Genomic DNA, 12,012 nt, shown 5'->3' on the forward strand with positions numbered 1-12,012 from the left:
GTACCCTATTACACAGATGATCATTCTTGTGATACTTTGTTCACTTTGCTTCCAGTACACCTCACATCCTGGTTATCTTCCTACCTTACCAGCTGCACTTCTCAGTCTCATTTGTTAGTGGTGGGAATACTCAGTTCCTGGACTTCTTACCCATTCGTTCACCCCGCTGGTAATTCTGTTCAATCTCCGGCTGATGAGAATGCAGATTCCTAGCCAGAACTTCTTTCTTGAACTTCAGCCCCTTATATCCAGCTAGCTACTCAACAGTTCCACTTGGCTATCTAATAAGCGTCTTGAATCTCACTCATCAAAACTGAACTCCTGGTCACTCCAAACATACATAGCAACTGCACGTCTAGCAGATGTTTTCATTTCAGTGAATGCCAACTACATTTCTATTAGGCTACCCTGGGTGATGCTGCCACCTGAACACTTTACTGGCTTCCAACAACAAAGATGTCGTTCTTGCCACATATCACCAGTGCATCTCTTCAGCTATAAGCCACATTGGCTTTGCTCCAGGAACCAAACTAACACAGCAGCCTTTAGCTGGAGCACTGCTGGCTTTGTAGCTGAGAAAATGTGATGTGGTAAGCCAAATGCTAGCCCTTAGAGCGTCCGTTTACTTATTATTGGTCAAACAAGTCACATGACCTCCCAAATTCAAGCAGACAGATGTGCAGGGTTCTCCCACAGGAAGGGACTCGACATTGAAGGAAGCCGAAATATTTGGTAAACAGTAGAACTATCTACCATACCAGTCCTCTAGTTAATTCAGCTAAAACTTTTGGGTCTTGTCTTTTTTATAAATCTAATCATCAATATATTAATAAATCAATAAGCCACTTACCAGTGCTAGCATTCTGGTCCAAACCATGATTTCTAGGTTCCTTACTGGTCTCCTTGCTTCTGCCCTTGTCTTTCTAGTCTATTCTCCATGTAGTGTCCAAAAGTGATCATCTTAAAACACAAGTCAGACTCTGTCATGCTTCTGCTCAAAACTCTCGAATGGTTCCCCATCTCACTCAGAGTAAAAGTCAAAATCTTTTGAACAGCCTTCCAAATCTTCCCAAACTTTGATCTTCCCATCCATTGCCTCTCTGACTCCATTGCCCTCTTCCTCATCTCTGCTTTATTCTCTTCCAGCCACATGGACTCTGCCATCTTCAAATATACCAAGTACGTTCCAGCCTCAGGACTTGGCACTTGTAGTTTCCTCTTCCTGGAACACATTTCTCTCAGCCACATGGCTCCCTCCCTCCTCTTCTTCAGGTATTTGCTCAAATATCACCTTCTCAGTGAGTCTCTGCCTGCCAACTTACTTAGACTTTCATCCTCAGCCCCTCACCATGGCTCTCTTTCTCTCCCTTCTTACTTTACTTGTGACTAAAGCACTCATACCTATGTAACTTTTTGGTACATTGTCTATTATCGCACTCCACTAGACTATATGCTCCTTGGCTGTATGGATTTTTGTCTATTTTATTCATTACTGTAGGACACTGACATATAGAACAATGTCTGGACAGTTGGCACTTAATAAACGTTTACTTAATGAATAAATTAATGAATGACACAAACCATGGAAAGATTTGAGGAACTCAAACATAAAAAAAGATGTAACTTAAAAGTGTGGAGAAAAATACAGTATCATTAATGAATTTTGCACAGCCAAACAAACCCCAGAGGCTTGATGAGTTATTTGTCTCAAATTAGATAAAATAAAAAGAATCTGAGGAGGGAAACAAGACACACAAAAAACACTTAAAACATAACTTCTAAAAGTGATATTAATGATATTAATGATCAAGGCAATACTGTCAAGTATACTATTTGATTTATTACAGACCGTTTAATTTAAATCTAAATTTGAAAGTATATGTATTTTAATCCTTTATCGCTACCAAAGCAAAAAATTAGTATACTCTCAGTATGATTGTACCACTTTGGGTAGAAAATCAAAATTTATTTCACCTCTGACTCCAGACTAAAAGGAAAGCCTTTCAGCCAGAATAATTATCTGCCTCCCAGGCTGACAAACCCTATTCTAGGGTTTCTCAACCTTGACACTATTCACATCTGTGGGAGTAACTCTTTGTTCTATGAAGCTGCCCTTTCATATTATAAGATGTTGAGTAGCATCCTTGGTTTCTGTCCACTAGATGCCAGTAGCACCTCCCCAGTTGTGACAATGAAAAATGTCTCCAGAATTGCCAAATATGCCTGGGGCGGGAGGTAAAGGGTAGGGATATCACTCCTGGTTGAGAATCCCTGCCCTAGAGCATGACAATGCCTATAAAGTTAGTTCTCCTGTATGGGTTCAAACTCTGACCCATAAAACGCATTGTGAGATGATTACAGAAATCCAATATCAAAAATAGGCAAGCAGATTCTACATGCATAATTTAGAAAAGTACAACGGGACACGTGAGTGGCTCCGTCAGTTGAGCATTCAACTCTTGATCTCAGCTCAGGTCTTAATCTCAGGGTGGTGGGTTCAAGCCCAGTGTTGGGCTCCACTCTGGGCATGGAGCCTTCTTAAAGAAAAAGAAAAAGTACTGAAAAATCTCCCCTTGAAAAAAGCATACCTGATTTTTTTCCCCTTGCATTACTTTGATTTGGCATTGAAAAAAAAAGATGTACCTGGAAAGTAGAACTTATTAAGCCGTTTTGGTCACTAATGTTTTAATGATAGTCTGGAAACAGAATTCAGGGCCAAGAGAAAGAAAAAAAATGTTTTAACAGGGAGAAAGTAAGAAAACTCCAGAACAAGGAAAGAAGGTTCTCCAGTAGGGAACTCTAGTCATTTAAGGAACTACATGAGACCTTTGGCTGCGGTGAGAAATGGAGGTTAAACCTCAGGGAACATTCCATTTGTTGACAATTGATTTAGCATCGGTTCTGCATAGTAACATTAACTGAGGAAAAAATAAAACTGAAATAATCAATTTCAAACAATATGACAATTTTCAACCAAGACTAACTAATTTTACTCTTTCTATGGTTTGTGCTAATGTGGTTCAAATTTTTAAATAATGGAAACGAAATTATAAAAACTAACAGGAACTTGGACATAAGAGTGTTGGTCAAGTCTGGAATACTTTTTAAATCTATTTTTAAATTAACTCTCCAGGTACTAAAGTTTTTTTTAAGTATCTTCTTAAGTCTTTTAGGATTAAAAAAAAATGTTCTCACTTTTTTCTGGCCATTGTTAAATTATCAGATTTAATGTTAAAAAAAAAAAAGAGGAATAAGGAAACTGATTTTGCCAGAGAAGACCCATCACTATTGTAAGTAGAGCAACCAGCAATGCTGCCTTGATTCTTTTGGTAAACCAAAAATAAGACTTTTTGGACATATTTTAAACCATAAACAGACTTTACGTATAAAAAAGCATATGATCAAGGTATTCTATATTTCTTTCTCTCCAATAAAGACATCCCAACATTTGAAATATGCATGGTTCCCATGACTTAAATCCATTTTTCAATTAGAAATAGTAATTAAAAGAACTAGCATAAATAATTCCACCTGCACATGTCATTTGAAACTTTATTCTAGTTTGTGGAGTAATTTAAATCTTCTCACTTTCGTCTACCTTTGTAGTGAAGCTTCATATAAGGAACAGAATCGATTAGTCTGAGTTTCATTTTCTATCCTCATCCTGAAAAAAAATACACACATAAATTACAACAGGACCGAAATGACGATGTTAATTGAAATTTTAAAAAATTTATTGGTTTCTTGGGCCTACAGATGAGATGCCTATTCTCTAAAATTATGCACAATTACACATACTTAAAATACTTAGCCTGACATCTGACTACAAATTGACAAACCAAAAAGAGATTTGCCGTCATTTGTTTCAAAGACTCTTGAAATTAGCTCTGTTTGATGGATGGTACTTTTATATGTTTGCATCTTATACTATAATTTCAAAAATGATTTTCAACCAGGAAAAAAAAGCTTATGCGTCAGTAATACGAAGTGGGGTTTTGAGTTTAAGAAGCAAACTGTGCACACAGCCCGAGTGCTCCAGAATCCATTAACAGAGGATCTTCGTTCATCAGCCAGAGCTGATTTTTAAAGAAATGTACTAAGAAATAGAGCAGGAAGAAACGTGCAGGAGCTTCTTGCCAAACCCCTGGCAATGCGCACATTCTTTAAAGTCTCAGCTTTTATTTAGTTGTATTTCCAGCAGTTTAGTTAATCTTTATTGACTTGTGTTTAATTCTCAGAAACAGGAACATATCTGCGACTTGAGTGAAGTTTCCTGGTGTGCTAAAATGGCCTTTTTACTTTCCTTTGCTAATTCTTGTGTCTCGTGAAAGATTTGGAAGTTTGCAAGACCCAAAATAGTCCCCTGAATACTCTACCCAGGGGAATAGATAACATTTTCTTGATGTGTGACCTATTTGAATTGTAGAAAGAGCTGTTTGTGTTTTATTTGGGTTAGCACTAGTCAATTCCATTACTCGTCACTAGAGTTAAAAACCAAGAGCTCAGAAGACATTCTATAGACGGGGAAGATGAGCCAGAGAAACCATGGGGTGCATGACCCAGGCCAACTATAGGTTAGGATGCTGTGACCGTCTGAGCACCAGAGGTAATAGGGCAGAGGTACTTTTGATTGCATGGTGACAAAATAATCAAACTCAAAATATGTCAGTCTGACTTATCAATGCATACATTCTCGCAAAACAAAAACAAACTTGTTAGTGTCAAAAACCCAAGCCACGTTATCTCCAATTCCTGGGCCCCTAAATCAGTAGAGCCATCAGTCATGAAGTCTTGTCGATCGTGCCTCAAAAATGTGTCCAACAAACCTTCTCCTCTCCCTTTTCATTGTCGTCGCCTAGCTTAAGGCTTGCTTCCTTTCCCAGCCACATATTATGACAGGCTCCACCTCCAACCTATACCCCTGCTTCACCAGATTACTCGCACGAACTAGAAATACCAAGTACTGTTTGCTTGTTCCTTGAGTTCAGACTTTGTTACCTCTATTCACCCTTCAAGGCCACCCATGCCCCATACTTCTAGTAGAATTCTTCTCTTTTTAGCATCCTCTTAAAAATAGACCGGTATTGATAACACACCATTACCATGAGCATAGTAACTAGATGAAGGTAATTTGTATCTCCCCTATTACACAAGGTTTTCTACTGGGGAGAAGCTTGTCTCATTCGACCTTCATATCCAGCCCCTACAACCATGTCTAGCATCTGATTGGTGCTCAATAATGTACTTTGGTTTAAATAATCAAGTGACCACAGAACAATTGGTCTAACAATGAAGTGTTCAGAATTAGCAACAAGTGAATGTATTCATCAATAATTTATAAAGGATTTCATTTGACTTCAGCATTTTTTGCAATCTTATTCCCAGGCTTTACGATACCCTCATAAGCTTGGGATCAGTTCGTGTTAGAAGACACTCAAGGAAGAAAGTGAGTTGGATTAAAACCTTCATTCTTAGTGGATGTGCTTAATAAACCATCAGCTTCCCTCTTCTGGAGTGAAAAGTTCTTGTATCTTATGTTTTATGTCATCTCAGCATGCAAATGAGTGCTATTCAAGGAAATAACCTCACTCAGCATTTGAGCAGTGTCACAAAGACAAGCTGATAACAGGAAAAATTAATAGAATTCATTTCTGAATGTTGAACCTGCTCTTACTTTTTATTGACTTTTATTTCCCTAAGTAGAAGAGCTTCCCATATGCCGTATACACTTAATTTCATCAGGAACAAGAAATATCAATTGACCAGAGCTATAATTATATTTTCTTCTCCTCAACATGATAAGAAGTACTTTGATACCTCTCTATGGGTTCTTTTCTACGTGCTGTATGTTAACAGGTTAAGAGAGCACAAAAATGTTAAGTATTTACAGTGTCTATAAACAATAGCAATATTTCACACTTAATACTCTTATAGATATGATCTGTATTTAATTTACCCAATTAAATATTACTAAAGCCTGTTTAGTTCAGAATTAGTTTTAGCCTCATTTTACAGATGAGGGTAATTAAGGAGCATAAAGGCTCAAATATTTGGGCATGGTTACACAGCTAGGAAGTGTCAGAGCCTGGAATCAAACCCTGCCCATGTTATGAGGGGGAAGAAGGAGGGAGAGGGGAGAAATGCCACCAAGCAGTTCACCAAGTTTTATTACAGTAACAATATGTATGACTTTTAATGTTTTTGTTCTTTCTGTGTTTAAATGCCCAGTGTATATGTAAGCGTGTATACATTTGTATGTTTTACCTTGAACTATCTAGAATCTTTTCTCTAGGATGGAGAAGTAGACAAAATACACAAATACATTTTGATGTGGAAGAGAGCAAAAAATAGCTTTAAGGATTCTAGGACTCTTAGAAATGACAAGTCTAGGAGAAGGAAGGGAAGAATGAAGGGGGGGTAAACAGAAGGGGGAATGAACCATGAGAGACTACGGACTCTGGGAAACAAACTGAGGGCTTCAGCGGGGAGGGGTGGGGGAATGGGATAGGCTGGTGATGGGTATTAAGGAGGGCACGTATTGCATGGTGCACTGGGTGTTATACGCAAGTAGTGAATCATGGAACTTTACATCAAAAACTAGGGATGTACTGTATGGTGACTGACATAACATAATAAAAAATTATTATAAAAAAAAAGAAATGACAAGTCTAGATATCATGAGATTAAAGAAGAGTAACCACAATTTTTTAAATTATCCTGGGAACAAAAGAGTTGGGACCTTAATACACTAACATTTAAAATCTCAGTTTCAGTAGAGATTGGGTTTTCATTAATGCTGGGAGCCGTTTTCCATTAGCAACGAAGCCCGAGCGTCCCCTTTCCTCAGCTTATGCCCTCAAGTGAGAACTGAATTATGACTGGTCGTCTTAGGAAGAAAATGACTATTACAGGACGCAGGATGGGGCGGGGTGGGGGGCGGCTAAGGAAAGGCCTGACATGTAGCTTGTAAAGTGCAGCAGCTGTGGCCTGTTTTCACGAATATCTGACATGTTTCTTTGGCCACTCGCCAAATTGAGCTGTACCCAGCACTTCTCCCATCCTTCCTGTGCCTCCAAGATCCTTTGTAACTGCTACTTGAGACTCCAGTCCACTCCAAATCAATCCCCTCGGTTCCTTCCTCCCCTTAATGTGCAGGCATCCCACCCTAATTAATTAACCCAACACCAACTTCATTCAGGACCTTCCCACACTTTGCCCCTCCACGCAGCCCAGAAACATCAGCACATTCCTTACTTCATCACTTGTCAACTCCCTTTCTGTTAAAGACCAGTGTCCCCTTTCCCTGACCTGGCCTCTGATTTGATCTCACTTTAAAGTATCCCACTTTAAGAGACAGTAACAAATGCTGCCTTTTTCCTGTTTGGTTTGTTTATTCACGTTCACCGGACCTACTATAATTAAAGCCCAAGGAACTAAGAAGAAGAGCCCAGGAAGACACTTTATGCATTCGATACGTGGATAAACTCAATACTGGATTTGTAATGAAGCTTCACTTTGCCTATTACTAAATGTGTGACCTTGGGTGAGTTTCTTAGACTCTTGTCATTCATTCAAATACTTGCTGAGCACCCATGAGTGTGCTAGGTTCTATTCTAAATGCTGGTGCTGCAACGATAAAAATAACAAAAATTAAACACACACACACACACACACACACACACACACACACAACCTGCTCTCAGTGAAGCTTATATTTTAGAGAGAGGAGATGACCATTAGTAAGTGGTTGAGTCTAACAATATGCATGGATATCCAGGAAGAAATATAAAGCATGAGGGAAGAAGGGTAGGGAGTGCTGAGATTGGGGGGAGGGGGAAAGGTGGGAACTTGGAATGGATAATCAGGAGTCACCTGATGTGATGCTGGACTAGCCCTAAGGAGGCCAGAGAGTGAGCCCTGTGATTATCTGGGAAGAAGTATTCCCAACAGAGGAAACAGAGAGTGCAAAGGCCCTTAGTCAGCGGGGCCTTGCCTGGACGGTTGAAGGGCCAGCAGAGATTCAGCGATGGGGGCTGGAGAGGCCGCAAGGAGGAGGAGGAGATATCAGAGTAACAGAGAACATCTACGTGGTGATAGGGGCTATGGATTTTTCTTTCATTGAACTGGCAAGTTACTAGACGTTATTGATTAGAGGAGTAACATGATTTGACTTACCTCTAAAAAAACCTCAACTAATTCCTCATCAAATAAAAAAGGAACGTGTGGTTAAGACCAGACTTCCCGCTGGAATCCCTGTGCCACTGCTGACTAGCAGTGTGACTTTAAGCTAATCACTTAACCTTTCTAAGCCTCAATTTTCTCAGTTTAAAGTAGAATTGATAGTAGCTCCTACTTTCTAAGAGTTTTTTGGAAAATAAATTGAATGGTACACACTGTCAAGGTGCTTAGCACGGAGCCTACCACACGGAAAGGCCCAAGACTTCCTAACGTTCTCAGGCCTCTGAGGATCAGGGGATACGACGTACGTGGAGTACTTGGTATGTCGCCCAGCACCATGAGCACTTAGACGTCATCCTATCCTTATCAGTGACTAACCCATTGGCTGTTTTGAGGTAACTTTGTACATTTTAAATTTTTATAATATTACCCTTAAAAAGAGAGTAGCAAAGATTCATGGATAATTTTCAGATATCTCAGGTAGTCGATATAGCATCGGTTGAGTGCTACTATGTGCAGAGCACCTTACTAGGCACTGGAAAGCCATACGTACTCAGGTGAAAAGGAAGAGATATAGTTAGAGATAGGTAGAGAGATAAAGATGATAGATGGATCGATGGATAGATAGATGGATGATAGATTCTTTGTCTTATCTTACACGCATCTATCTTTTAATCTATATAACTTCTGTAAAAGAAGAGAAAGAGTTCAGTGAGACAAGTGTCTATATTTTCTGACCCCTGTTGTGAAGGAAAATAAGACCTGGAGGTTTTATGACCAACTCCCTGGTCACATACCGGATCTGGAACCTGCTCTCGTCCATAGCGGTGACCCAGTGACTCCACGCCTTCTCTGCAGTTAGGGGTGTTGGCGGCACAGTGATTCTTCACAAGCCTGTTCCGTTATTCAAAAGTTACATGACTCACACCTCATTTCTTTCCTGGAAACTGGATCACCTTAGTCTGAGAGGTCGGGTCTCACCTTGCTCTCCCTTGCCCACCATCACCTCCCCTACCCCCCCACACACAAAACAAGCACATATCCCCAAGGCATGTGTCTTTTTGGAAACTCAATGACATAACTTAAATGTGGTTTAATAGCCCTTCACAAGGAGAAAGGGAAAATTACGTAGAAGCCTGCAGGAGAGTAAGTTCTGGTCCTTTCCTGCCCTTCACAAATCACTTTCTTGAAGGACAGACAAAATCTCATGTTTTTCTTCTCATTTTACCTAATAAAAATCCAAAGATGTCCTCTAAAAATGAGCTGGGAACGTATCCTTGTCTTATTGTTACTTTAAAGAAAAAAAAAAGCATTATTCTTCATAGGGCCAGGTAATACTTATAGTAGACATAAACACTAAAAAGATTTGGATGCCTTTCATGTGTAATTTAAAATAAAAATAAAGTTAAATATTCTAAAGACAATTTTATCTTTCAAGCGATACAAAAGTTGCAATATGACACAATAAAATAGTTTCTTGTTTGACTTCTGAGCCTGTATCACCCATTTCCTTCCTCCTTAGCCTACTTCTTTTGGTGCCCTGATTAGCTGGTGCTCTGAGAAGCCCATCTTTATCTGGTGACAAGTCCAGCCCTAAATCTGTCCTGCCAAAACTGGTGCTCTAGAATGCTCCGTGCCACCTTTTCCTCCAGTAGTGATCAATTATACTACAGATCAGTTATACTCTTTTGCTTTATTGTAATGGGAGGCATCAAACCATCAAAAGAGGTAATAATGGCAGAGAGAAATGGCATTTAGGCCTTTATAGACAGAGGTGCATGAGTCGAATAACAAAATACAAAACATCAAGAAATCAGGTGTACCCTTTGTAAATACATCCTTAGAAAGGGCACAGTTAGAAATATTAATTTCAGGGGCATTTTACTCCTGGATATATTCTATTTTGTGTAAGCCTTTGCCTGCAGGGACAAGTGGGAGAGAATTAAAATATATAAGACAAACACTTCAACTGTCTTTATCCTCCCAGTTGATTTAAGAACACTTGAGAAGAAAACATGGTCTCCTCACATCAGAGGTAAGTATCGGTGGGCCCCATTTTTCCTGATACACTCCCACACTGTGAGTGAGATGGAAGGAGAGATAGGGTCGCGGCTCTGACTCGAAAATTCACAGCTTCTCCTTGCCTTCCAGTTTAAGGAGTCTTTTTTGCATAAATATCCAGGTGTTTTGGGTTTTATTTTGTCTCTTCCAGCCAAGGCTGGCCTCTTCTGATTCTACCCCTCTTCTCTTATCCTCCAGAGGGCGCCATCTCCACAGGGGACTCGCTGAGAGCTCCTACGTTTGGGGTTTGCTTTGAGTGGGGAAAGAGCTGTCTTGCGCCTGTGACAGACGCCTTTGTGTTGTCCGTGGCCCCTTGTGCCCAGACACGACTCGTCCATCTTCTGTGGAGTCGTGCCTCAGTGGTGCGCGCCGTCTTCATGCTCTCGCTCCCTTGAAGAGCACCCAGCGCCTCTCCCTGGGCGGAACCCATAACCCGCACAGCCCTCTTGTGATCAGCTGTCCTGGACCTGGAATTTCTACCCCGGGACAGAAGCTGGGACACAGGTGTTCCATACCCTTACACCCTTTATTCGCTCCTCTGCCTGTTACCTTCCAAAAATGGAAGGGGCCAACTTTCCCCTCTTGCTGCAGTCTGACCTTTACCTCCTTCGGAATAGCTTTGGTCAACCTCTTTCCTAAACCATGGAGATGGGTGAGGAGCAGGGAGAGAAAAATTGGCTAGCGAATAAGGAAACATTAATTGAGAAACATTTCCAAAATATCACATATGTTTGCATGAGTAGAGTACTGGTCGCCTATATTATGATGTCACTGGTTACAGGTGTCTCTCCCATACTCTGCTGGGAACACCTCAAGAAGAGGGCTGCTTCTATTCTGCTTTGGAATCCTGAAAAGGTACAGAGCACTGTCTTTGGCATTGAGTCAATCACCGACTGATAAATAATGACTTAGGTCGAGATTTGGGTGAGTTTGCATCTTCGTGTTCTTACTTTTGTTTGAACTTGACCCTATAATTGAGTGTAGCAGACAAATATCTAGTGGAAAATCTTCATCGATAACCCCATTCATACATACAATACATACAAATATTGGTAACACTATGCTAGCTAAAGCATCTGACTGTGTTTTTGATTGTTAATAGCACCATGATGGAACATTCTTGATTTTTAAAAAATTTAAAATATTCCAGAGAAATCTGTCAAAACAATTACAGCATCCTAACATCCATTTGATTGCCCATAGTTCTGAAGCCTAATAGTCTGCAATCGAGGGGTTGGCAGGGCCATATTCTCTCTGGAGGCGCTAGGGGAGGATCCTTTCCTGCCACTTCAAGCTGCCGGTGATTGCTGGCAATCCTGGGCATTCCCTGTTGTGTGGCTTTGTAACTCCAAACTCTGTGTGCATCCTCGCATGCCGCCCTTTGTTGCTGGGTCCAAATTTCCCTCGTTTTATAAGGACATCAGTCATCGGATTAGAGCCCACCCTTAACCAGTATGACCTTATTTTAACTTGATTACACCTGCAGGGATCCTACTTTTAAGTATGGTCACATTCACAGTTTCTGGATAGACATGGATTTGGCAGGGGGAGCACTATTCAACCCAGTATGACAAGTGTATCTGGGGACTTTGACACTCCAGTCCCAGTAAGTGAGAGAATGAGTAGACAAAAGTCAATAACAATGTATCAACCAACTTGACCTAATTGACGTAACAATGGTAATATGCAAAGTCTTTGCAAGTGCACCTGAAACAGTCACCAAAATGGGCCATACAAAAACCAAGTTATACTCAAGTCTAAAGGATTGAAATC

The sequence above is a fragment of the Ursus americanus genome, chromosome 11 (assembly GCF_024610735.1).
Source record: "Ursus americanus isolate L20-20 chromosome 11, mUrsAme1.1.p, whole genome shotgun sequence".
Taxonomy (NCBI): domain Eukaryota; kingdom Metazoa; phylum Chordata; class Mammalia; order Carnivora; family Ursidae; genus Ursus; species Ursus americanus.